Below are 24,062 nucleotides of genomic sequence, written 5' to 3' on the forward strand. Positions count from 1 at the left end.
AAGGAGTCTAATATAAATAGAATATATATATAATATATTGTAAGCTGGGGGATAGGTAGCAGGTACAAAAGCTCCCTGGGATGAGCAGGCACAGATACCAAGTCCATGGGATACGTGACAAACAGTGGGGTGTTTATTGGTGTTATATACAAAGTCTTATTTACAGGTGCTGTACAGTGTGCAGAAGAACAAAACAAAAGTAATTTAAACAAAAGCCTAGCCGTGTCTCGGCACTAACTATACAATATTACAAGCCCTCACTACCAGGCTGAACAAGCCTACAGCTTGTCAGCTTCCACATCAATACTGCTTAACAGTTTTTTTTACCAACCTCCTTGCTCTCACAGACCAACACTATTCTGTGTTTCCCAGGACAGAGCAAAGGCTGTTTGCTCAGGTGAGCTTAAATTGGCCTGGGGGAGAGGGCCAACACCTGTAGTGGATCCTGGATCAGAGCTCCCTGAACGTATAAGAGAGGAGCCTGGGAGAGGTGTAAACCCCGAACAGGACTTTCCCAGGCTCTCTATGGGACGCTCTGCTACAGCACATAAACCCCCTTCGTGCCCAGGCGAAATTTCAGCTTCCGGCACTGCGTCGCTTTAACTGACATTTGCGCAGTCGTGCGACGTGGCTCCCAAACAAAATTGTTGTCCTTTTCGCAATAAGCGACTGGTTTGCGCAAAAGTTATAGCGCCTACAAAATGGGGAACATAATTCTGATTTTTTTTTTTTTCTAGTAATGGCAGCGATCTGTGATTTTTATTGGGACTGCGATATTGCGGCGGACATATCGAACACTTTTGACACAAATTTGGAACCATTCACATTTATACAGCGATCCGTGCTATGAAAATGCACTAATTACTGTATAAATGTGACTGGCAGGGAAGGGGTTAACACTAGGGGGTGAGGAAGGGGTTAAATGTGTATCCTGGGTGTGTTCTAACTGTGTGGGGGGGTGACTGGGGGAGGTGACCGATGTTGTGTCCCTATGTACAAGGGACACAGATCGTCTCCTCTCCTCTGACAGCACGTGGAGCTCTGTGTTTACACACAGAGCTCCACGTCCCTGCTGTGTTCCCGCCGATCGCGTGTACCCGGCGGACATCGCGGCCGCCAGGTACACGCATCGGCCCTTCAGCGATGCGCCGGGACAGTGTTTACCCGCTGCGTGCCCCCCAGTGGCGCGCGCGGGTCTTTGTGGACGTCTTTTGTCTATAGCGCGGGTCTCAAGTGGTTAAGGAGCTGTGTCCGTCCATGGACGATAAGAGAAAATAGGATTTTTTTTTTTTGTACTTACCGTAAAATCCTTTTCGTCCATGGACGGACACAGCACCCACCCCTCCTTTTTAGCGTTGTACTGCTTGTTATGAACTGAGGCTGCATACTGCAGGGAGGAGGGTTATGTCTGGAGGGACCGCCCCCTGGGCTGGGCTGTTCAACTCTGTTAGATTAAATACATGTTACTTTAACATGTTTCTGCCTAGTCCTCTCCTGTGAACAGGAACATAACCCACTTGTCAAGATTTAGGGAGCTGTGTCCGTCCATGGACGACCGAGAAAAGGATTTTACGGTGAGTACAACAATTCTTATTTTTTCAATGAGAGATGGGGGGTAAAGACCTCCAGGCTTAAGGCTCTGTTCACATCTTGGCATTCTGAATCGCAGGCAGTCTCCCCCCGATTCTGCCCGCGAGTTGAAATGGCAGAAAATCGCAAGATGCCTGTGCGATACCCGTCCCTTCCAATGACACCCCCCATCGCGGGCCGATTTTGCTGCTATTTGTCGGGCAACAATCACGGTAGAATCATGGGACGCCTGTCGCCCCAAAAAGTTCTTGTACAGGCATTCCGTGATTCTGTTTACGTAATTTAACCATGTTTGTTGCCCGGCAAATGGTGGCAAAATCGCGCCGCAATTGGGGTGCCATTAGAAGTGACAAATTCCGACTGTGATTCAGAACGCCAAGATGTGAATGGAGCCTTAAATCTAGACTTTGAAACTTGTATCAAAGTCAAAAAGTTTAAACTGGTGAACTCTGTGACAGAGTTGGTCACCTGTATGCCCGGGTATTTTATTTTGGTTACCTGTCTGACATTCGGCTCGTGTGTATGTCCCCCTGTTCAACAGAAGCTGGATGGCTTCTGTCGGACGAGCATGCTGGAAAACCGACTCCTGGTCAGTGCTCTCAGTAAATGGCAGAGAGCATTGATCAGAGTGTTCTGCCAGGGGTTGAGGGGTGGTCTCCCTGTCAGAACACAACAGCTCAGCAGGGGAAATCGCTGTACTAACTTTGCATTTTTGGTACAGTGGCTCCAACTGAAGCTGATAGTTTTTCATTCATAGTGTGTACCAAGCTTTAGTCCTTTTTTAAGGGAACAGGTGTAATACATGAAATCTGTCCTATGTGTTTCCTAGTAACTCTAGTTCTACACAAAGAGGTGTGCATTGTTGTTTCTGTTAGTAGGGCTACTTATGGGCAGGAAGATATCAGTCTTGGCTGAAACACCACACACATTCTTCTATTTTCACTATTAAAAGAGTAGTATGGTCAAAGTGTGCCACAGAGTCTGAGCCAGCTGCTCCCACTCCCCCTCTCCTGCTCGCTGCTCCAGTGAGAGCTGGGGGGAATGGCACAGAGCAGTAAGTGACTGACCGTCACTGCACACACTTAAAGCAGACTTGAGAACTGAGCAATCATCAGTCACGTGATTCATGGGCTTTGAGACAGCTTGCATCACTGGACCAATGCTGCAACAGGTTGGTATGTATATTCCCACACGTTTCCTTTTTAATTCTCTGTTGCTGGTGCCGCATAGTTTTGTCTTGCACACAATTTTCATTAACATTTTACACTGCTGCAGAATACATCACTAGTGAAAATTGAACTCTGTGTCATTTTATGACTTATTTTCATGATCATGAAAATACTATCCTAAGGGCAATGACAATCCTATGCAAATCCGAGCCTTTACTTGTTTCTTCTAGACTATGTTTCATCAAATCATCTATTTTCTGGCTAATGTTTTGTCAGTGGATATACCGGTACCTAAATAACGAGTTCCACCTGCATTCATTTCTGATTCACACCAAGCATTTTTACCTAATATGCCTCCCATTGGAGTGAATCAAACTACATGGAAACTTGTGTCAACGTGTTTTTGCACATATTCATTACAATGCACGGTGCATTGACTGCCAATACAAATCATAATGCACGTTGATGCTGTTTCTTTAACAGTGAAGAAATTTTTTTTTTAAACTGTAGCTGTCAAATACCTCATATTGATGCAGCACAGTTACAGATGTAGAATTTGCATGAGCCTCACAAAGTAGAAATCGGTGACCAAAATCAAATGGGGGGGGGGGGGATGCTAATGTATACGATCTTGATGGAAAGGGTTTTGAGTAGGGTTGCCACCTCATCCCTTTAAAACAGAACACATATGAATTACACAGGTTTTGTGGCTGATTAAGGTGGTTATTGAACTCAAGTGGAGCCTTATCTAAATTAAATTGGCCTCAGAACCTGTGTAATTCATATGTGTTCTGTTTTAAAGGGATGAGGTGGCAACCCTAGTTTTGAGGCATATAATGGAAGGGGGGGGGGGGGTTGTTAAAATCTGGTCTGCTTTGCTGGATTTCAGTTGTTATCATATTTTGTTGGGCAGCCTCTGTTCGTATATGCAAGTTGGTATAGGTGAGTGCAGATCTAAAAGCTGAACACCAATCATTGTAGGAGGGTGTGGTGGAAAGTTTTTTTCAGGAAAATTTCCCTTCTGGCATAGTAGGATGTGTAAAACATCAGCAGTTTAGCGCGTTTTGAAATATGGGGGGAATCAAAGATGCCCAATAGCCAAACAATGGGTCCAGAGCCAGTGATAGTTGCAACGCCCAGGCCAACCTAGACATAATTTGGGTCCAATAAGCATAACCCAAGGGACAGCTCCAGGATGAGTTTGTATAAATAATAATGGAGTGGCACTAAATCAAACGACGGCAATAATCGTTCAACATAATAACATTTAAATACATGACATTAAAAAAAAAAAATTTTAATAAGAAACTGAAAAATCATAAGTCCACTGCAAATAAAGTGTATAAATAAACACCAATGAAATAGTCCTTAAATGGATTGGTGAGTACTTGACAGAAAGATCCCAGTGTCAGCAATCATACATTTGTGTTGAATCGCGAAGAGAGAGCAAACTCCACCACCATGTGCAATGGGTGCTCACCTACACTCCAAAGGTAATGTGCATCTAACTGCTGGAGCAATCTCCATATGATGTAATCCATCATACAGTTAAAATAATGAATTTGGTAACCCTTGATAAAGTTATGTGACAGTAAGGCTGCATTCACATCTAGGCAGACAAAATCGCGGCGTTTTGTCCCGCGAATTGCGGCGACAAATAGCGGCATTTTGTACCGCGATTTGCGGCGACAAAACGCCGCGATTGTCCGCCTAGATGTGCCCCTAGATTGTCCCTCTATGGAGATGGTTCCCATCTCCTATGCCGAACGCCGAAAGCTGCCTGAAAAAAAGGTCCGGGACTTTTTTTCAGGCGGCAGGCGTTCGGCGTGGAGATGTGAACCATCTCCATAGAGGGCAATGTTAAATCATCCCTCCGGCGTCTCGGGGCGGCAGCAGCGTCACACTACAGGCGACAAAACACCTAGGTGTGAATAGGGGCTAAAGCAACGCGTTGGGAAGAGCTGGGTGACTACTCTTCTGGCTACGGACAAAACCACATGTTCTCCATTAACCAGCGTCATGCTGATGTGTGACCCCATGGTCGTTTTAGCATTCGCAAATTCATTTGTTTTAACGAAGTCTGCCTTATTGTTTAAAATGTACTGCTTAAAGCAGAGTTCCACCCAAAAATGGAACTTGCGCTTTTCTGATTCCCCCCTTCTCCTGTGTCGCATTTCGCACCTTTCAGGGGGGAGCAAATACCTGTTTAATACAGGCATTTTCCTCCTACTTCCAGGCGTAGATAGCCGAGTCAACCTGCAGCTATCTACGCCACATCCGGCGCCCAGCCCCCGCTGTCTTCTGGGATACACGCGGGTCCCAGAAGACAGCAGGTACCAGTGGAATCGCTCCGTGCGAGTCGCGCATGCACAGTAGGGAACCAAAGATGTCGGTGGCTGCACCCGAGAGTCGAGGGAGAGATCGGCTTCGGGTGCTGACATCGCAGGCGCCATGAACGGGTAAGTGTTCTTATTTTAAAAGTCAGCAGCTGCAGTATTTGTATATAAAAAAAATATATAAATTGACGAAACTCTGCTTTAATGCTACACTATGTGGAGTTGTTTTCCTTGTTTCATGTGTGATGATCCATGACTGATTGCATCATATGGAGATTGCTCCAGCAGTTAGATGCAAATTACCTTTGAAGTTGAGGTGAGCAGCCATTGCACATGGTGCTGAAATTTGCTCTCTTCGTGATTCAATACAAATGTATGATTGCTGACATCGGGACACTTCACGCACTCGCCATTCCATGTAAGAAGGACTGTGTACATCATTGGTGTTTGTACGCTTTTTTTTGCACTGGACTTCTATGATTTTTCATTGTGTGTGTTTGTTTTTCTTTTGTTTTTTTTGTCATGTATTTATATTATGTTTAATAATTATTGGTGTTTCATTTAGCGCCGCTCCGTTACTATTTATACATATGACTGATGGTGTTGGTGACACTATAGGAGTTTTTGGCAGCTTTATTTCATTTAATTATTAACACTATATATTATACTATTAAATCGTGATTAATTTTTATAATTTTTTTTTGAGTTTGAAATCTATACGTTGAGTAGCGCATATCTACTTATCGTTTTTCCAGGCTGGGTTTGCAAGGGGGAGGTGGCAGGCAAGAAAATAGTCATTGAGATTTTGCGTTAAGGAGAACTGGCATTAAAGCGGTTCTCCACCCTAAAGTGGAGTCCCGCTGATCGGAACCCTCCCCCCCTCCGGTGTCACATTTGACACCTTTCAGGGGGGAGGGGGTGCAGATACCTGTCTAAAGACAGGTATTTGCACCCACTTCCGGACAGACGCTACGGGCAAAAGACGGGCATTCCGTCACATCCCGTCTGTCGCCCGTTGTGTGCTGGGAACACTCGGCTCCCAGCACACAGCGGGAGCTAATCGGCTGGCGCGGCGCGACTCGCGCATGCGCCGTAGGGAACCGGGCAGTGAAGCCGCAGCGCTTCACTTCCTGGTTCCCTGAGCGTGGATGGCGGGGGGAGCAGCAGAGAGACGAGCTATCGCTCGTGCTCTGCTGCGATCGGCGCTGGACTCCAGGACAGGTAAGTGTCCTAATATTAAAAGTCAGCAGCTGCAGTATTTGTAGCTGCTGGCTTTTAATATTATTTTCCCGTGGCACATCCGCTTTAAGACAGCACTAGCCACTTCAAAAGCTGGAGCCTAAAGGGGCTGTAAAGGTAAAAAAAAAAAAATTCCCTAAAAAGCTTCCTTTACCTTAGTACGATCCTCCTTCACTTACCTCATCCTTCGATTTTGCTTTTAAATGTCCTTATTTCTTCTGAGAAATCCTTGCTTCCTGTTCTTCTGTCTGTAACTCCACACAGTAATGCAAGGCTTTCTCCCTGGTGTGGAGAAAGCCTCTTGAGGGGGGAGGGGGCGAGCAGGAGTGTCAGGACGCCCACTAACACACAGCTCCTTTCTCTATCTGCAAAGTAGAGGGCGTCCTGACCCTCCTGCTTGCCCACTCAAGAGGCTTTCTCCACGCCAGGGAGAAAGCCTCGCATTACTGCGTGTAGTTAGACAGAAGACCTTTTTCTCCTTTGAACCAATTTCAATATTTTAAAGGGTTTTTAAAGGGCAGGTTTTTTATCTTCATGCATTCTAGCCCCCCCCCCCCCATTACTTATCTGAGCCCCATCTAGATCCAGCAGTGTTGAATGAGAGCCTCGGCTGCCTGGGTCTCTCCCACCTCTTTAACTAAGACAGCAGCTCAACTAGGCCATTGGCTTCCGCTGCTGTCAGTCAGCCAATGAGGAGAGAGAGCGGGCCAGGCCAAACCGTCTTTGTGTCTGAATGGACACACAGAGCAGTGGCTTGGCTGCGGTGCCCCATAGCAACCTGCTAGCTGTGGGGGCACTTGGCATGAGGGAGGGGCCAGGAGTGCCGGTGGCGAACTCGAGAAGAGGAGGATCTGGACTGGTCTATGCAAAACCACTGCACAAAGCAGGTAAGTTTAACATGTATGATTAAACTAAACAAACAAAAAAAGATATCAATTCAAATACCATTTTGGTAAGGAAAACAAGCCCAGTGTCATTTCAGGGAACTCGGGAAGTCATGCCTGAGATTCTGCAAGTACCATTGTAATTTTATTTAATTACATTGTACCATTGTAATGTCATTTATTACAACCATTGTAAGTCTTGTCAGGAATTCTGCAAGTACCATTGGAAGCACTGGCAGAGATTCTGGAAGTCTTGGCAGGAATTCTGAGAGTAGGAATTGACAAAGTCCTGGTGTCTTGTCGAGCTAGTTCCCCTATCGATTTGGTTCCCTGCTTGACTGCGCAGGTGCAGACGAAGCCCATGGAAATCGCCAAACCTGTTTTTCAGGCATCCAGGCTCATTCCTTGCCATCCCCGTGGATTGGAGGATGTTTAAAAAAAAAATAAAAAAAAGCCAGGAGGCCGAGCGAGCGCAGCGAGCTGTCCGAGCGGAAAACGAGGATGTGAGGCCGACTGGCCACTTACAGCAAATTCCACATCACCCTGGACCTGTTGCTACAGCTGATCAGGTTCCTTGATTTCCGTTGGCTCAGATTGCGCCTGCGCAGTCAAGGGGGGGAACCATATGGGCAGATCACCGGCAAGGATTCTGAAAGTAACAACAGTTTTATAGGTTGCCCTATTTATCTTTCTGGCAGATAACTGTACTTGTATAAAAGGCTGAAGAAGCACATCAGGGATGTAGATAAATCGATGTCGCTGTACAGGCTTGTTCACTTGGAAAGCAATGTAAATGTTTTAAGATTCTCTACAAAGTGAAGGCAGCCATCCTTGGAGTTTGTCCAGAGATTCTGTAAAACATATAGAGAAGGCGAAAGGGCCCCTAAGTGTAGTAGTAGATTGTCTGTCTGCATTTATTGCACAAGGTTCATGCTCATCAGTATGTGGTCAGTCTCGCGTTCCCCTGCTGTCCTGCAGACTCCACAGGTGGTCGAAAGGCTGGGATGCCCCACAGTTTGGAGATGTTCACACTAACCAGCGTGGACTGCGGAAGTGATATCACTGGAAGGGATGGCAATCGGGATCAAGACTCTCAATGGTATAGGCAGCCCCTTGATCTCAATTGCCGCCCCTCCGGTGATGTAATTTCCTCTTCTCCTGGTCCCTTCTCTCTGTCCAGTGCCCCAATGCTAAGCCGTTTCCCATGGGGCACTTGTGTGTGTGCTCGCTCCTGAGTCTCGCTGCTGTGCTCATTGAGACGGACAGTGGGACTCGGCCCTACCACCCCGCTCCCTCGTCATTGGCTTCAATTGACAGCAATGGGAGCCAATGGCTCCCGGTTCTCCAGTAAGGCCAATGCGACACAGAAGTGAGGGGAGAGAAGAGCTGCACAGCACTGGATCAAATGAAGGGCTCGAATAAGTAAAAGAGGGGTAGGGGCCAAAACTGATGCCTAAATATTTTTTACCCCTAACGCAAGGAATGCATTAAGGTAAATGTTTAGGTTTTAGAATCGCTTTAACTTTGCATATGCTGCCACCATCAATTTAAATGAAAAGACGATAATGAACAGAAGAGTAAAAAAAACAAATGGTACTTTCTGGTAGCGCAAGGTCAATTGTTTCACGCTGTATAAAGGTGCTCTTATCATAAGAAAAAAAATCCCAAAGAGTGACCGTAATATCAACACAAAGTTCATGCATTAATCCATGATATTGTCATAAGGCAAAAAATAAAAGTAAAAACTATTTTTCTCTTCCGTTCATGGACGGACACAGCAGCAATTGACCTTAGGGTTATCTACCTTCCTTTCAGGAGATGACTAGGCAGAAAAAACAGCACTTCAAGTGTTAAAAACACTTCAGTATAGCACCTCCCAGGGGGGGGGGGGGTTCCCCCGGGTACATCCCTCTCTCTGCATCATACAGCCCCAGTTTTTTTCTGCCTAGCGTGAGGAGAAGACATGGCTCCTCCAAAGGAGCCGCGTGCGTGTGTGCCCGTGCGCGTTCCCGTGCGCGCGTCCACGCACCCTTCATGCCGCCGGACCACGCATGCGCTGCATAGGTACGCGCGATAGCGCCGTTCTTCTGCGCATGTGAGCGAATCCATGGCTGACAGTGAAGCACTGTGACAGTTGCAGATCAAACAGAAGCCGTTTCTTTGGCTGTAAAGGATAGCAGGGTTTAATTCAGCTTTAAGGCTGTCTGCAGATTGGCCTTTACAAACTCGACAGTGCCTAAAATTGGAGAGCAACTGAGCATGTGCAGAGCAGGGTGAAACTGTGTATTAATGGATTTTACACATTTATAGACACTTTTCTTTTTAATGTTTTTTACATAGGCTGGTCCCATTTGCAGGTATAGATATGTGATCTAGCAGGACTTTATTTTCTGACTAAAATTCCACTTTTGTAACGCTGTGGTTTAGCTCTGCCCTGACCCCAGCCACTCTGCAGTAAAAAGTGGTCACATGACCTAGTAAGTAAAATATGTATATTATTGCATGACTTAAGCTGGACATGATTTTTTTATTTTTTTTTGTCTGAATGAATGAAAAAAATACTTGCTTTTCCCCCATCCACACATTTGATGTGCTATTATATTCTGATGATGGAGAGTCTTCCCCGCCTTCAGAATGCACTGATCAGTGCTGCTGATTATAGCCAGTGATGCTGATCATTCATGAAAGACCAGTCAGGCTGGTTGTACAGAAGTAGATCAATTTCTATACAACCAACCTGCCCTTAAATAAATTTAAATTCAGCAGGAACCGGACAGATTTTGATCCATGTATAGTTGCCCTTACCTGTAGTACTTGGCTAAACGGGAAGCATACGAACTGTGACGGCAACACTGCCAGAGGCTGTATGAGCCTGCTGATCTCAGTCACCAGGAACTGCTGGATTACCTAGTAATTCCCATTATTGGAAAGATTTTATCATAAAAACAAAGGGTGCAGGTAGTCTAAAGATGGGAAAAGGGGGGTTGGGTCTTTTTTGGTCTCCCTCTGTATTCTTCACATTTGAGAATGCTTTCACAAGGGCACACTGTGATATGTGTTAGGGCCTGATGACACCCATACACGTGCAGTACTATGTGTGTGTGTATAACTTGTGAAATGTTATACCAAATAAAACATTCTGCTAGATATAAACTGTTTAATACTGTGGGAAATTACACAAAATGATCTGAATCGGGGGGGGGGGGGGGGGGATATAAATCAATGATTTGTTTTTGTTTTTACAAAATAAATTTTTTTATTTTTTATTTTTTTTTTTATATAGTTTTCTTAGATTTTTATCAAAATTATTTTAATAAAATGCTTTTGGAGTCATAATCTAATTTAAAAAATAATTTAGTTTATTCAGCATGAAATGGAGCTTGGTTATGTGGCATGAGGCTGTATATTCTGCAATATTTATGTTTTTGGCAAACTCATTCAATAAATGCAATGCAATTGCACTGCATTGATGCATTCACACAATTTCACAGTAACAAAAGCTAAAACGAAGTTCAGGAATATTCCTTTTATCCCATTGTTTTGCAAACCTATGTACATTACAAACTGTATGATTGAATCGGTTCTGATATCACTGTTTTACTAACCCAACAGCTTATTATTCTAAATAGGAAATCTTCATTTTATTTGCAGATATTAAAGATTTTAACTACCGGCAAGAATAAGTCGTTGCATTTAAAGAGCACCTGTCATTTCAGAGCCATCATGGCAGCGCCTGTTCGCAGACATCCACTCGCCTTCTGCAGCTTCACCTTGATGTGTCACTGCCACATCACCAGCTGTCCATTAAAGTGAATGAGACTGTGAGTCAACAGCAGGTCAGAAGGTCAGAGGAGTATCTGCTGTGGGACAGAAATGACAGTTGCTCTTGAAAAATTATGATTTAAATCAAGTTGATTAAAATCCAAATCCACCCTGATCTGAATACATGATAATAAAAAGAAACTTAAAAATACATATGTTGCTCTACCCCTCTAAATGAAAAGCACAAAGGTTTTAAATAAATGAAAGTAGATCATTGTAACACCTCCCCAATCAATGGTAAATGGTTTGTCTCAACACTCAAACTTTTCTATATTTACAGGAGAGCTTATTCTGCAAAAAAAACTGACTTACGGGGCACATCAGATGAAAAGCCAAAAAAAGAAAACTAATGCATCACATCTAAGGCCCCGTACATGACCGGATCTATCCGCGGATCAGTTCCAGCAGACAAATCCGGTCGTCTGTACGGCCTAGCGGATATTTATCTGCGGAGATTCGTCCGGCCGGTCCATTTCAAGCGGATAGAAATTTCTTAGCATGCTAAGAAATCTATCCGCTTGAATCGGGACCAGCGGATTGATCCGGTGGTCTGTACAGACTCACCGGATCAATCCGTCCGCTCCCCTCCCTCGCATGCGTCGTAATGATTCGACGCATGCGTGGAAGTACGTACCTTCCAGCGTCGCGCACGTTGCCGCGTCATCGTCGCGGCGACGGCGCGTCACCGCGGAGGAATTCCGCACGGATTTTGATCCGATGGTGTGTACACGCCATCAGATCCAAATCCGGAGGAGGAATCACCGCTGGAACCGGTCCAGCGGAGATACGGTCGTGTGTACGAGGCCTAAAACGACAAGCTATTGTATGTGTTTTTTTTTTTTGGTTTTAATACCCCATACATTTCAATTTTTAATTTTTGTTTCTGGTTAAATCTGGTCACTTATGATGATGTAGAAACATAAATACAGGCAAGTGTAACAAAGGAACTTCTAGAGGTCCCACACTCACACCCTTTATGATATTCTGGACTGGGCACACCCACAGATTACAAACTGCCAGTACCATTTGTGCTGTGCTGTATCCCAATTATATGTTATGAAAAACCACTGTCTGTTCAGCAAAAACTGGCCTCGGCTATTCTTGCATTCTTTGAAAACTACATATTTTGCTTTTCAGACATTCGAGCTAGCTAGCAGGTTTTTTTTTTTTAAGTTTTAATTGCACAAATTTTCTGCCTTCAATAAAGCCTGGGTTAAAGTGTGTAATAGTTCTATATCCATATGACTCATTGGCTGATCTTTGCTTGAAATGTGAAAAGCTGCAGATGTATCAACAAATATTTTATTTCTTTTAACACTGCAAAACATACATCCAAGGTTACTCATCGTGTGCTGGAAACTCGGCCTGCTCTCCTCCAATGATCAGACTTTTCCTGACACGCCTTCCCCACACAGCCATTTACTGGAAAGATTGGTGTACTGCTGTTTCTCACCCCCTAGTTCTCTAAGATTCTTATGCAGCTGAGAACAATAAAAAAAACAAGGGAGGGTAATTAGGGTTGTTCCGATACCGATACTGAGCATTTGCGCGAGTACTTGTACTCGCGCAAATGCTCCCGATGCTTTACCGATACTTTTTTCTTTTTCTTTTAACCCTCTGAGAGCCGGCGGAGAAGGGTTGCAGAGGGGGCGGAGAGCGGTCGCAGAGAGCGGTCGGAGAGGAGGCGGAGAGCAGAGCAGTCCACACCAGGTGCCACTCTTGTCACATAAGTACAGGAAACTGAGGCTACAATTGGCAAAGGCTCACCAAAATTGGACAATAGAAGATTGGAAAAACATTGCCTGGTCTGAGTCGATTTCAGCTGCGACATTCTGATGGTAGTCAGAATTTGGTGTAAACAACATGAAAGCATGGATCCATCCTGCCTTGTATCAACGGTTCAGGCTGGTGGTGGTGTAATGGTGTGGGGAATATTTTCTTGGCATACTTTGGGCCCCACAGTACCAACTAAGCATCGTTTAACCACTTCCTTACTGGGCACTTAAACCCCTTCCTGACCAGAGGACTTTTTGCGATTCGGCACTGCGTCGCTTTAACTGACAATTGCGCGGTCGTGCGACGTGGCTCCCAAACAAAATTAACGTCCTTTTTTCCCCACAAATAGAGCTTTCTTTTGGTGGTATTTGATCACCTCTGCGGTTTTTATTTTTTGCGCTATAAACAAAAATAGAGCGTCAATTTTGAAAAAAAAAAAAACATTTTTACTTGTTGCTATAATAGCTCAATTTTTTTTTTTTACGTTTTTTTTTTTATCCTCAGTCTAGGCCGATACGTCATCTACATATTTTTAGTAAAAAAAAAAAAAAAATCGCAATAAGCGACTGGTTTGCGCAAAAGTTATAGCGCCTACAAAATAAGGGACAGAATTATTATTATTTTTTTTTTTTTTTTTTACTAGAAATGGCGGCGATCTGCGATTTTTATTGGGACTGCGACGTTATGGCGGACACATCGGACACTTTTGACACATTTTTGGCGCCATTCACATTTATACTGCAATCAGTGCTATAAATATGCACTAATTACTGTATAAAATTTTTTTTTTACTAGAAATGGCGGCGATCTGCGATTTTTATTGGGACTGCGACGTTATGGCGGACACATCGGACACTTTTGACACATTTTTGGCGCCATTCACATTTATACTGCAATCAGTGCTATAAATATGCACTAATTACTGTATAAATGTGACTGGCAGGGAAGGGGTTAACACTAGGGGGTGAGGAAGGGGTTAAATGTGTATCCTGGGTGTGTTCTAACTGTGGGGGAAGGGGGGTGACTGGGGGGGGGTGACCGATCTGTGTCTCTATGTACAAGAGACACAGATCCGTCTCCTCTCTCCCCTGACAGCACCGCTGTCTGCGAGAGCCGGGAATGAGAGATGATCTTATATGTAAACATATGAGATCGTCTCTCATTGGCCGCACAGATCGCCTAGGAAACGGCCGCTCCGATTGGCCGTTCACGGCGATCTGTGACTGGCTGTGTCCAAGGGACACGGCCAGCACAGCAGTTCCCCGCTGCGCGCTCGGGAGCGCGCGCGGGGAACGCGAAAAGGGGCGGCCGTAAAAACACGGCCTCCCAGAGAAGTAGAGCCACCCTGCGGCCGTACAAAGTCGTACGGCCGTCGGGAAGTGGTTAAACACCACAGCCTACCTAAATATTATTGCTGACCATGTCCATCCCTTTATGACTCCAGTGTACCCATCTTCTGATGGCTACTTCCAGCAGGCTAATGCACCATGTCACAAAGCTCAAATTAACTCATACTGGTTTCTTGAATTTGACAAGGAGTTCACTGTACTCCAATGGCCTCCACAGTCACCAGATCTCAATCCAAAAGAGCACTTTTGGGATGTGGTGGAACGGCAGATTCACATCATGGCTGTGCAGCCCACAAATCTGCATATCAATATGGACCAAAATCTCTGAGGAATGGTTTTTAACACCTTGTTGAATCTGTGCTTCTAAGGATTAAAGTGATTGTAAAGTCAGAAGGTTTCTTATCTTAATTCATTTTATGCATTAAGATAAAAAGCCTTCTGTGTGTAGTAGCCCCTCTAACACTTACCTGAGATCTTTCTAGACCCAGTGATGTTGCAGCAGTGTCTCAGCAGCCTGGGACTCCCCGTCTCATTGGCTGAGACAGCAGCGCAGCACCATATGCTCCCACTGCTGTCAGTGGGTCAATGAGGAGAGAAGTTGGGCTGGGCTGCAGTTTTGTGTCTGAATAAACAGAGCTGCGGCTCAGGTCGGGTGCCCCCTTAGCAAGCTGCTTGCTGTGAGGGAAATCAACAGGAGGGAGGGGCCAGAAGCACTGAAGATTGACCCGAGAAGAGGGGGATCTGAGCTGCTCTGTGCAAATTCACTACATGACAGGGCAGATAAGTATAACCTATTTGATATTTTTAAACTATAAAAAAAATAGACTTTACAATCACTTTAAAGCGGAGGTTTACACAAATGGTGAACCTCTGCTTTTTGGATCCCCCCCCCCCCTCCGGTTTCACATTTGGCACCTTTCAGGGGGGAGGGGGGGGTGCAGATACCTGGGTGGGTACTGTTTCCGTCAGTAAGAGTAGTTCATTGCAGTATATAGTTTATTCAAGTAAAATTGTTTACATGCATAGATAACACCAACATTTGCCAATTAAAAAGATACATAAATGAGAAATATTGGTACATAAATGTAGTAATGGTCAGAGTACACGGGCATCATACTACCCGACTAGGTTTGCGAGATCCAGCTCGCTCTTCAGGGGTGTGCAACACTGTACCTAGGATGGAAAAAAAAAAAATATATAGCACAGTATTGGTTGTAAGGGCACATGGTAGAAGGGGTTGTGGGTCCCCATACTCGCCACTGAGCTTGACCATGGCTACAGGTGTGCGGCCCCAAGACGGCAGCAGCAGGTGCCTCACCCGGGCGCTGAGGGGGCGGAGTCAGAAGGGGAACCCACCAGGGGCCAAACGGAGAGCAGGCATGGCATAGATGTAGTGATGTATCCATAGAGACCTTGTTGGTCCATACATAGTATAGGCTGTGAACACAAGTATGTTTGTCAGGCATCTAAAGTAGTAAAGTAGAATCAATAAGTATGGCATAAGAATATATATGAATGAAAGGCCTGGGCCAAAGATGGTAGGGACATGGAGATGCTTAGAAACTTACGATAACAGAGGGATACTAGCAGATGACAAGATAGGAAAGAGGTGAACTGTAAAAGTGTGTATGGTGATGTATCCCTAGAAACCTTGTTTTTCTATAAAGAGTATAAGCTATAAATGTGTTTATCGGGTATTGGAAATGGTAAGTAAAGTAAAATCAATGAGTATTGGCATAAAGATGTATGTATCTCAGTAAAGGGCCTGGGTCAAAGATTGTAGGGACCTGGAGATGATGGAAAACATAGGATGGCAAAGGGGTACTAGCAATTTGACGAGATGAGAGAGAGAGGAAAAAGGGGTGAACTTTGGTTGTGTGGAGGAATCTGTGATATCAAAAAACAAAACGCAAAACAAAAAAGTAATGAGTTCTCAAGAAATGAGCTGTGTAAGGCCCCATTCACACCAGAGCGTTTTGTTGCCTGAAGCGTGACGCTCCAAAACGCTAGAGGGGAAAAAAATACATTATTCTCTATGGAGATGGTTCACATCTCCACTCCAAAACGCCTGACGCCGAACAAGTTCCGGACCCTTTTTTGTCGCACGAATTGGGCGGTTTGGGCTTTTTTGAGCGTTTGTATTTCCCATAGAAAGTGATGTAAACGCTCGATTCAAGCGTCTAACGCGACAACGAGCGTTTCTACGGGCGTTTTGGCGCTTTAATCAATAGAACATTTCACCCAGGCAAAAAAATCTACAAACATAGCAACAAGTGATGAAAAGATGATGATAATTTTTCCTATTGGCTAAAATAAAAAACGTTGAAGTACAAAAACGTTGGACGACGCTGTATGCAAATACGCATGAATACGCGTGCCGGAAAAAACGACCAAAAACGCTACGCTCAGGTGTGAATGCAGTCTAAGGAATGCAGGTGTGCCTAAATATAGTAAGGTGGATATAGTAAGTACCTGAGTATGGTGAATATCGCAAGTATAAAAGTAATGAGACACAGCAGGCAATCTCCACAGCTGTGTGTGTCCTCAGTGAAGAGCGAAATGAAATCCAAGCTATGCCTGACCTCCCAATTTAACCCTGGAAGAGCCCAGAGGGCTCAGCCCCCAATTTGCCCCCAACTTCCGGGTTCTGACTATCGTGGGAGTCCAGCCTCTTCACGTCACCCCACCCCCCCTTTGCTGTCTCCTGTTCCCAGGAGAGCGCGGGGACCAGTGACGGTGCACCGCGATACTCGCGCATGCGCAGTAGGGAATCGGGCAGCTTCACTTCCTGATTCCCTCACCGTGGATGGCGGCAGAAGCAGCCTAGGACCGAGCGATTGCTCAGCCTCGTCTGCTGACATCACGGGCGTACTGGACAGGTAAGCGTCAATTTTTTTTAAGTCGGCAGCTGCAGTATTTGTTGCTGCTGGCTTTAAAAAAAAAAATCGTGTGGACCTCCGCTTTAAGGCAGTTCTGAAGGCAAAAGGGGGTCCAACCCAGTACTAGCAAGGTGTACCTAATAAAGTGGCCGGTGAGTGTGTGTATGTATGTGTAATACACACACACACGTTTTTGCCTTTTTCATTTCTATTTGAACCCCTTCCCGCCGAGCGTTCGCTTATATGCGGCCTCGGCTTTAGGGGGTTATACCGGGATGATGCCCGCAGCTGCATGCATCATTCTGGTTTTTAGAGCCAGTGGTCGGCTTTCCAGGGATAACAACCGAAAGCGACGTCACAAAGTCACTTCCGGTTTACTTGGCTGCCAATGTCGCCGGATTTAAAAAAAATATACAGTATTCAGAATCGCAGTTTTTGGCGATCTGAATACTTTGAAGTGCAAAGGAGGGATTGGAGGTTTTTTTAGACCCCCGATTACTCCATAAAGAGTACCTGTCACCACCTACTAATACCTTACTTTCACAAGGGATTTTTACATTCCTTGTGACGGCAATAAAAATAATCAAATAAAAAAATAACACAATGTAATAATATAAAAATAAATAAGAAAACATTTTTTAAAGCGCCCCCGTCCCCGCGAGCTTGCGCAGCAGACAAAACGCATACGAAAGTCACGCCCGCATATGTAAACGGTGCTCAAATCACACATGTGAGGTATCGCGTCAGAGCGAGAGCAATAATTCTAGTACCAGACCTCCTCTGTAACTCTAACCTGTAACCGTATAAAAATTAAAGCGTCACCTATGGAGATTTTTAGGTGACTTAGTTTGTCGCTATTCCACGAGTGCGTGCAATTTTAAAGCGTGACATGTTTGGTATCTATTTACTCGGCGTAACATCATCTTTCACATTATACAAAAAAATTGTGTTAACTTTTTACTGTTTCGTTTTTTTTTATTAATTCATTTAAGTGTCTTTTCCCCAAAAAGTTGCTTTTTAAAACACTGCTGCACAAATATCGTGTGACATAAAATATTGCAACAATCGCCATTTTATTCTCTAGATTCTTTTCTAAAAATTATATATAATGTTTGGGGGTTCGAAGTAATTTTCTAGCAAAAAATATAGATTTTAACTTGTAAACACCAAATGTCAGAAATAGGCTTGGGCATGAAAGGGTTAAACGTATTGAGCTATTTTTACAAGGTGAGGGTTTACATATACTTTAATACTACTTATTACCTTGTGTTTTATGATGTCCTGTTGTGGCTTGTCTTCAGATTGACCCATTTTACCATTCATATGGTGCCTAGAGCTAAAGCTGTTCTAAAGCAGGGTTCTTAAATACCATTGCAGTTCAATGATATTTGGAAGCATTAAAGTGTTTCAAAAGCCAGGACATTTTATACCTTGATGCATTCCCTGCATTAGGTAAATGATGTCCAAGTAGCAGTATTGCCCCCTGTCTTTGGATCAACCATAACAAGCCATAACCATAACAAGCGGTTTGCTATAGGGGCAGACACAGAAGAGGAGGAACTAAGAGCACTGGCAGGGGAACCCCAGAAGGAGGTTCAGGACAGCTCTGTGCAATAACATTGCACAGAGAAAATGAGTATAACCTATTAATTTTTTTAAGAAAAAAAGCCTTTATAACCACTTTAAACAATTAATTAAACACTAAGGCCTAATTCACACGAGGCGGACTCCGCATGTCCGTTTTCATCAGATCTTACTTGATCCGATCCGCATGGACTGATGGGGACGTGCCCCCTATACGTCTGTTTTTAGCGGATCGGATAGGGTCGGATGTCAGCAGACATGTCTCCGCTGACATCCGATGCTCCATAGGGATGCATTGATCGGCCGTTCAGGTCCGCCGTCAAAACTGACAGGCGGACCTGAACCATCCGTCCGTGTGAATGGGGCCTAGGGTAGAAGTCATACATGCCCTCATTTGAATCGTAGAGCAGATGGATCGATTCAACGATTCGGCCACTTTGCATTGCCAGCTGGCTAGAGGGCAGTGTGGTGCACAAATCAGCACACTGCACCGAAGCTTTTACAAGCTTTATTTGAGGTGTACAACACTTGCACAACATTCACTGCTATGTCTGATGGCGCACTGCCTGATTTTGCAGAAGACTTGGGTCTGTGTGCTGCGATAAAATGCAGCAAGCTGTGTTAAGGTGTGAATTTGACACATAGGAAACAATTGTTACCATGCAATTAAACACCTGTCACCGCATTTAGTGTAAATTGCCCTCTTAAATGTGCCATTTAAAATTTTAGAAATGGTCAATTATATTTATATACTCTGTGTGTGCATAAATACTGGCTTAGTTTGCAGACCGACCTTTCCACTCCTATGTCATACGTCATATTTTTCATGACGGGCAGCCCAAGTTCAGCTGGCCATAGATGGATTGAATCTCGGCCAGTTTAGCAGGGACCACTTAAGATTCATCCATCTATGGGCAAGCTGGTTGTACCCAAGTCGATCCATCCATCGACTTGGGTACAATCAGCCTGTCGTGTATTTTTTTTTTTTTTTTTTTTACATACAGTGGGTATAGAAAAGAATGACCCCCTTCTAAAATAAAATATTCACATTTTGGTGCTTTGCAGCCTGAAATTAAGACCGTTTTTGTTTTATCCAGCTGTATTTACTCAATGAAAGTTGTGACATCAACATGTCGGGGGGGGGGGGGGGGGGGGGGATCAAAAACAGAATCACTGAGTTGGAAAAACGATCACCCCCTTGTGTCAGTATTTTGTTGAACCACCTTTTGCTTTAATTCCAGCCTTTAGTTTCTGCAGTGCGGCTCTCGTATGCGCATTGTGAAGTTGCAAAGCTTCACAGCCGGTTTCCCATAGTTAAGATGCCGTGCTAGGGACCCAAAGCCTAGTGAAAAATTAGTGCTGGACACCATGAAAGGTAAGTGTCCTTATATTAAGTCAGCAGCTACAGTATTTGTGGCTGCTGCCTTTTTATTTTTCAGACTGTAGCTCCTTTTTAGCAGTGAAACACAACGCATCCAAACACCAGCTACTAAAATACACAGCAGTTTTTCAGGATATAGGCACAAGACAAAGAGCATAAACAGGATAAACAGCTAGAAGTATCTGGCAGCAAATCAAAACTCTTAAACGCCTCCTTTAAACCATTGCCAAAGAGCTATTGCACATTTTACCCACACAGGGTTCCCAAAGGTGATTTTGGCGTACCAAATGGCTTTGTCAGATGAGTGGTGTAGCCCTATAGCATTGATGGCGAACCTTGGTACCCCAGATGTTTTGGAACTACATTTCCCATGATGCTCAACTACACTGCAGAGTGCATGAACATCATGGGAAATGTAGTTCCAAAACATCTGGGGTGCCAAGGTTCGCCATCACTGCCCTATAGTCTGTTCCTAAGCCAGGTGGCTGAACGAGATGTCAAAGTTTGGATAATAACCAGATTGTGAGGTTGGGTCTCCTTGATCTCAAGGAGATATTGGTAAGTTTCTCTGACAAAGGAAGCAAAAGAAAGGATGGTCTCTGCAACTCGGCAGTTTTTATTACATTTACTCAAATTCCCTTCAAGGAGCTCCTGCTATATTCCAGAGCATGATGGCTGAAATTTTTAGACCTCCTCAATACTTTGCAGCGGCTTTTGTAGATGATGTAGTTATTTTTAGCACAGACTTGAAAAGTCGCCTCCCTAAAGCACAGGCTATCCCAAATTCCTCTAGGTATAGGCAAACCCAAATAGAAAAATTGGCATAGGGTTAGAAGAGGCCTGGTATCTGAGACCTACAAGCTAAACCCAGATTAAAAAATAGAAGCTGTGAGGAATTGGCCATTTCTTGTCACCAAAATAAAAGATCCTTCCTGGGTATCATTGGATACTATATTGTAGGATCTTCCTAACTTTTGCGACTGTAGCATCATTCCTAAACCAACTCGACTAATGGCAAGAACATCAAAAATGTGAAGTTGAATCCAATGGCTCAAAACTGTTCAATGTTTGAAGCAGGCTCTTTTGTAGACAGATGATGCTTTATCAGGCAGACTGCTTGACTTCCTGCCATATGGCTGTTAAGCAATAGACAGTGGATTAATAGCTGCACACACCCTACCTACCATACCCGATTTTAATAGTGTAGTAGTATGGGATATGATGGAGTCTATGCAGTGGCGGCTGGTGGTCAAAATTTTTGGGGGACGCAAACAAACGAAAAAAAAAAAACACTGCAGCCTCACCGTGCCCATCGACTGCAGCCTCACTGTGCCGTGCCATACGCAGCCACTGTGCCCATCAATTGCTGCCAGTTTGCCCCTAAAATGCCAACAGATTGGCACTTGCCTTTCTTGGTCAGCGATCCTCGGATCTTCCTCCACGATCCCTCGAAGTAGTCCCGCACTCGATGTCGCTTTAGCGAATCGGGTTACCTGTTACCAAAACCGGTGAACCTGATTGGCTGAGACGCCTGTCAGTGTTAACTAGGGAATGCACACCTCGTGCGTCCCCTGGTTAACTATTTGGAAGCCGATTTACAGCCCTCAGGCTTTCCGATTAAAGCCTATCGGAGCCGTTGATAGTTACCGTATTTTCAAAGCCAACCAGCTGCCGTTATTCAGATGGCCGGCGCTCACCAGGGGGCCGGCCATCTGAATAGTGAGCGGCAGTGGTAATACATAGATTCATCCATTGCATGAATCAATGTATTGACTTTCAGTGGCGGTGCAAGAGCGAGAGGGGGTGGCGCTCCTGCGTTCTCTATGGCCCCCCTTGCCACTGAGTCTGTAAGGAACAGATTGGGAGCTGACCAAACTTGAATGAACAGTGTAAAAATAAAAATGGACGTGAGTTTTTCTGCATGTGTTCTGCAAAGGCACAAAGAAAACAATTGCGCTGTTCACACAACACTGGTATCGCGCGCATATTTTTTCTGTGCAGAAATTTACACTTGGCATCAGGGTTACCACTCTGTAAACTCTACATTTTGAAGCTGATCCCTGAAATAGGTAGACAAAGGCTATTTATATATCGTTCTGTTAATGTACCTTCCTTGGTCATGAAATAGACTATTCAACAAACATGTATAACAGTGTTCTAGCAAGCTTCATCTCCCAGAGCTTGGGGAGATTGGTTTGTCATAAGATTCCAGAGCTTTCAATGACCTCACCAGTCTCTGCAGAGCCCTGACTCACGCATTCTTGTAGCATAAACCCTACAAGATCAGTCTGTAGGTTTCTTTTAGTAGCTGCGCTTGACTTTTGTGTGTTAGTGCTGGCAGTAAAATAATGATTATTATCTATACAATATTGTATACAGTTTTTTCTTTCTTAAACGTGTTGCATCCCTCAACTATCAAATTGAATGGTGCCATTAAAAAAAAAAAAATAGTTTTCCAATGTTCATGTGTTTTTAATCAAATTCCACTTTCCTAAGCAAGTGTATTAGTGACGTAAATTATATGATGTAGCAGATAATGCAGGTGAGTGAGTTTTTATTAGCAGATTTGGAGTAATATTTGAGTTATATTTAATATATTAGGCCTCCTCCCTATTGTAAATGGCATAAATGTGAAAAAAAACCAAGGGGTGAGGTCACCATTTTCCTGACAAGTACCCAAAATCTCACGAGATGTTGTCACAGCACAGTGCAACGTTTTCCTGGTACATTGCCAAAAAGATGGCAATATCACCTTTCCCTATGCACCACAGAAGGAAGCTGGGGAAAGGCAAGTATATTTAGAATACCCTTTCTCAACAGGTGGTGTGTGTGTGTGTGTGTGTGTGTGTGTGTGTGTCTTTTTGTGCGTTCACAAATTCCCAGCACACTTACCAGCTAGCCTGCAAACAAACCAAATTGACCCTGTCTAACAATTCGCATTAAAATAAGAGGGTTTTGTTGCACAAATTTTTGTGTATTCTTGCGGGGGAACAAAAAACGTGTACCCAGATTTACATTTCATAATTTTTTTTTTTTATCATGTGAAATTTGTTGACTTTAAGAATTGGCAGATAATTTTTCTAACCTGAGATGTTCACATTTTGCATACAATTGTTTACGGTGAGAAAACTGAATTCTAAATTTGGTTAATGCATAATTTTTGAAGCTAACCGCAAGCTGTTATCCAGTAAACAAGAATATAAATGTGGGAAAATACTGTAAAATCCACCTAACAACCGAGTGTGACTGCATACTGTAATTCATTTCTTAAGCCAACACTCCACATCTGGAAAGTTGGCTTAACCATCACCACCCTGCATGATGCTAGTCTGACATTCCATAATTAAATGCTGTAGTTGGAATGTATAGTGACATTTGTGCAGTAATCGCTTGCTTCATAGCCTTTTTTAAACTGAGGTTACAGCTAACTTTTCTGTTGCAGGCAAGCCCGGTCACTTTTATGAGAAAATCATATTTCCTAGTACATTACACACTTGACAAGCTACACAGGCCTATAACAATTTGCACTAGCAAAACCATAAACGTCAACACATACACATATACCATCCAAAAATCTCACCAGGTTTTGCACGTCCGCTCACTGATGACATTTTTCATAGAACTTTCACCACCATTTAAGCAGGGTTTCAGAATTCACAAACCAGCGCAAATCTTTGTCTACAGTAGAGCAGGCTTTCAGTTTTAGGTGTAGTTGATTCATTATTTTATAGGGGCTCAAAAGTAGATTAGGGTTTGTGTATTCTGTGCATAAATAAATTCTACATGCCTTCTGGGGTGCCAATTGAAATAAATTCTACAATAAATAACTATACGAATGTGGTTACCAATTCCCTCTATTGCATATATGTATGGTCTATTCCTATAGTTGGCTAGTCTAATAAAAATCTGATAAGCACAATGATGTAAGATTAGCTATGAAAACAAACACACTGCTTAGTAAAACAATATCTCATTTATTTCCCAAGAAAATGGTAAAACTGCTAACATGGAAATACTATATAGAATTATACAGAGTATATGACAAAAGAACAT

The 24,062-nt window shown here is 43.8% G+C and overlaps 1 protein-coding gene across 6 annotated transcripts in view; it reads left to right on the forward strand.

Moving 5' to 3' along the window:
• MYO9B (myosin IXB) overlaps window positions 1-24,062 on the forward strand; it is a 201,472-nt gene that overhangs the window by 55,496 nt on the left and 121,914 nt on the right. The gene's annotated exons all lie outside the window — the stretch shown is intronic.

Source organism: Rana temporaria, chromosome 1 (assembly GCF_905171775.1).
Source record: "Rana temporaria chromosome 1, aRanTem1.1, whole genome shotgun sequence".
Taxonomy (NCBI): domain Eukaryota; kingdom Metazoa; phylum Chordata; class Amphibia; order Anura; family Ranidae; genus Rana; species Rana temporaria.